Source organism: Schistocerca serialis, chromosome 1, assembly GCF_023864345.2.
Source record: "Schistocerca serialis cubense isolate TAMUIC-IGC-003099 chromosome 1, iqSchSeri2.2, whole genome shotgun sequence".
Taxonomy (NCBI): domain Eukaryota; kingdom Metazoa; phylum Arthropoda; class Insecta; order Orthoptera; family Acrididae; genus Schistocerca; species Schistocerca serialis.
In genome coordinates, this window is record NC_064638.1 from 925,716,922 (window position 1) to 925,721,432 (window position 4,511).

A 4,511-nucleotide genomic window follows, 5' to 3' on the forward strand; every position below is an offset into this window, starting at 1 on the left:
AGTGTCCAAGGAATAGAAAAGCAACTGGAATCACTCAATAGAGGAAAGTCCACTGGACCTGACGGGATACCAATTCGATTCTACACAGAGTACGCGAAAGAACTTGCCCCCCTTCTAACAGCCGTGTACCGCAAGTCTCTAGAGGAACGGAGGGTTCCAAATGATTGGAAAAGAGCACAGATAGTCCCAGTATTCAAGAAGGGTCGTCGAGCAGATGCGCAAAACTATAGACCTATATCTCTGACGTCGATCTGTTGTAGAATTTTAGAACATGTTTTTTGCTCGAGTATCATGTCGTTTTTGGAAACCCAGAATCCACTATGTAGGAATCAACATGGATTCCGGAAACAGCGATCGTGTGAGACCCAACTCGCTTTATTTGTTCATGAGACCCAGAAAATATTAGATACAGGCTCCCAGGTAGATGCTATTTTTCTTGACTTCCGGAAGGCGTTCGATACAGTTCCGCACTGTCGCCTGATAAACGAAGTAAGAGCCTACGGAATATCAGACCAGCTGTGTGGCTGGATTGAAGAGTTTTTAGCAAACAGAACACAGCATGTTGTTATCAATGGAGAGACGTCTACAGACGTTAAAGTAACCTCTGGCGTGCCACAGGGGAGTGTTATGGGACCATTGCTTTTCACAATATATATAAATGACCTAGTAGATAGTGTCGGAAGTTCCATGCGGCTTTTCGCGTATGATGCTGTAGTATACAGAGAAGTTGCAGCATTAGAAAATTGTAGCGAAATGCAGGAAGATCTGCAGCGGATAGGCACTTGGTGCAGGGAGTGGCAACTGACCCTTAACATAGACAAATGTAATGTATTGCGAATACATAGAAAGAAGGATCCTTTATTTTTTGATTATATGATAGCGGAACAAACACTGGTAGCAATTACTTCTGTAAAATATCTGGGAGTATGCGTGCGGAACGATTTGAAGTGGAATGATCATATAAAATTAATTGTTGGTAAGGCGGGTACCAGGTTGAGATTCATTGGGAGAGTGCTTAGAAAATGTAGTCCATCAACAAAGGAGGTGGCTTACAAAACACTCGTTCGACCTATACTTGAGTATTGCTCATCAGTGTGGGATCCGTACCAGATCGGTTTGACGGAGGAGATAGAGAAGATCCAAAGAATAGCGGCGCGTTTCGTCACAGGGTTATTCGGTAACCGTGATAGCGTTACGGAGATGTTTACTAAACTCAAGTGGCAGACTCTGCAAGAGAGGCGCTCTGCATCGCGGTGTAGCTTGCTCTCCAGGTTTCGAGAGGGTGCGTTTCTGGATGAGGTATCGAATATATTGCTTCCCCCTACTTATACCTCCCGAGGAGATCACGAATGTAAAATTAGAGAGATTAGAGCGCGCACGGAGGCTTTCAGACAGTCGTTCTTCCCGCGAACCATACGCGACTGGAACAGGAAAGGGAGGTAATGACAGTGGCACGTAAAGTGCCCTACGCCACACACTGTTGGGTGGCTTGCGGAGTATAAATGTAGATGTAGATGTAGATGTAGAGGTTTTCTTTCTGTGTCTCGAATGGCTCTGAGCACTATGAGACTTAACATCTGAGGTCATCAGTCCTCTGGACTTAGAACTGCTGAAACCTAAATAACCTAAGGACATCACACACATAAATGCCCGAGACAGGATTCGAACCTGCGACCGTAGCAGCCGCGTAGTTAGGGACTGAAGCGCCGAGAAAAGCTCGGTCACAGTGGCCGGCCTTCTTTGTGTTAATGGTGTTAAATTTAAAGGGGACATAACCTTGAAATTAGAGTGTTTCGTGTGGCCTCTTTTGGTTTTTTTCGATGTTGCAGTGCACTACGAGCGGCGGGCACAATCAGTTCACGGTTAGCCAATACAGGGGGCGGCGCCTTCATGAAATATTTCCGGACCCCGCTGGCTCGGCCAGCTGCGTGTTGGCTACTCTTGGCGCTACTTGGCTGTATCCTGTCAGAGTCGCTGCTCGCCCCAGTAGATGACAGAAGTTGAGCATTCTCTCTTGTAATTATTGGGAGATTCCTCTCGGCAATGTGATCGGGCGGTGCCAAGGTGCGTCCCCTGTTCTTAGTAATTTGGTCACTCTTGTATTAGGGTGGGTCATTCGTTGGGGTGTGCGTGCTGTTGCGTGGAACTTAAACTGACTATTGAGATGACTGTCTTTTTTGCCTAAATATTGTTGTTATACTTGAAAGGGATATCACGAGTGAGTTCAGTGGAATAAGTCCCTATATAATTGGTGAAATTCCATTGTTCTATGATCTGTTTATAGATCTAAGGTTCCCGTTGAGGAATTTGCTCTTTTACTTGAAATTTCATATTTAATATTCTGTACTGTTGCTTGTTTTACCAATGGGGATTTAGTTCCGGTAAATTCCTGTGAAATTTTTGGGCAATTACGCTTGTCATCTGTGTTTATATGGGGTTATTTGTTATTTAGATGAAAGGAAAGATCTTTAGTTAACTTGTTTAATTCTGTGTACTCATGTAAAGATAGTATAAGGACTTTGATAGTCCTTGTTATTGATGGCTATTGAAAAGCCGGTTTTGTAAAGAATTTTGTAAAACTGTTTTGCGGATATGCGTAATAAATCTGTGTGAACTACAAGCCTGTGTTTGCATTTTATTGTGATTTCCCGTTGTGACTGGTTTGAGGATTGTACCTTTCACGTCTCAGACGGTTGCCCCGAAAGGCATAGAATCGGAGTCACTATTCGTACTTACCGAATCACAGAATTACAATTCCGCTGGGAGGATAAAATTTACAGCTTCAACGAAAAGGTAATATAATGATTTTTTCCGGCTTTGTGCTTGACGGAACATGTAACCCACGAAATGGTAGCTCTTTCTGCCATATCGTGGGATGGTGCATCTGACGTTCCACCATGCTCTGTCCTCGTTCTGTGTGTGAACCGAACGATCTTTCGTGACTACGAAGTACAGAGTGTGGATCACTTAAAACTGCTGGAAACCTTTAGTACCCTGAGTGTTGTGTGAACTGAAGCAGTTACTAAAGATATTCGTTCCAGGGAAGATCATTCCCTTTATTATACTGAACAATAGTTGGTTGGTTGGTTTGGGGGATTAAAGGGACCAGACTGCTACGCTCATCGGTCACGAACAATAGCTCCTTAGTTCGAAATTCTATGGACTCAAGGAAGCATTTGCCGACTTTCGTTGAATTCCACCTAACAACCAGTTTCCAACGATTTCACGGCCTTTCTTGTGTTGCTTTTTCCCAAAATACTCTTCGCCTGCTCACCACCAAACTGTTGCACTCCAGCCAAACTCAGACCTCTGGCTACGCTACGGATCAGTTTGTCTCCACAGCCAGACTCCTTATGCCAATTCAAGCTGAGCTCTCATGACGCAGACTAACAACACCATCGGAAACCTCGTGGTGTTCAGAAAATGCAGCCGAAAACAGCTGAATAACACACGTGGAAATCGTGACCCATTTGCAGAATAACAGCCAACTTTTTGTAACAAAGAATATTAAAGTCATAGCTTCCCTCCTAGCAGTTTAACCATAGATTATTAAGTTGGTACCAATTCATGATTCCCGCCAACATTTGAGCAGTACAATTCTCAGTATACGGTGTAAAACAGGATATTTTGTAGTTGTTCTGTATGTGTCATACCACTGGAGACTTTATGATCGTAATTAACTAGTACATAATCTATAAATAATGACTTGCTTTTAATAATATATGGAGTAGTAAAATTTACGATAGTTCAAAAATAGTGTCACAAAGTCCTCCACTTTAGTGTTCTAGTTTTAGGTTCAAGCCACATCATAACCTCGGAAATCGCTATAGAGAAAGCACAACATATTAGCAACAAAAGAACCATAAATTTGTCTCAAACAAGAATAGCTGTCTCATTGCTTCATTCGCATCAGTTTACGACGTCATCTTACATCCCAGCCTAACCAAATCTCTGACGAAGAAAAAGCAGACCCAGAATTATATATAAAGCCATAACTCTGCTTATTTCTATGCTGTATTTATTTCAAATTGTGTGTGCAGCCGACGATACAGTCACATTGTCGTTGGCTGCATATATCACGTCTGCAATGCTCGCTGTGACTGGCTAACTACACTGAAGAGCCAAAGAAATTGGTATACCACTCCAGTACCTCGTACGGCCCCCAGGAGCACGCAGAAGTGCCGCAGTACGACGTGGCATGAACTCGACTAATGTCTGAAGTGTTGCTGGAGGGAACTGACGCCATAAATCCGTAACAGTCCGAGGGGGTGGAGGTCTTTTCTGAGCAGCACGTTGGAAGGCATACTAGATAGGCTCAATAATGTTCATGACTGGGGAGTTTGGTTGCCAGCTGAAGTGTTTAAACTCATAAGAGTATTCCTGGAGCCACTCTGCAACAATTATGGACGTGTAGGGTGTCACATTGTCTTGCTGGAATTGCCCAAGTCCGTCGGCATGCACAATGGACATGATGCAGGTGATCAGACAGGATGCTTACGTACGGTCACCTG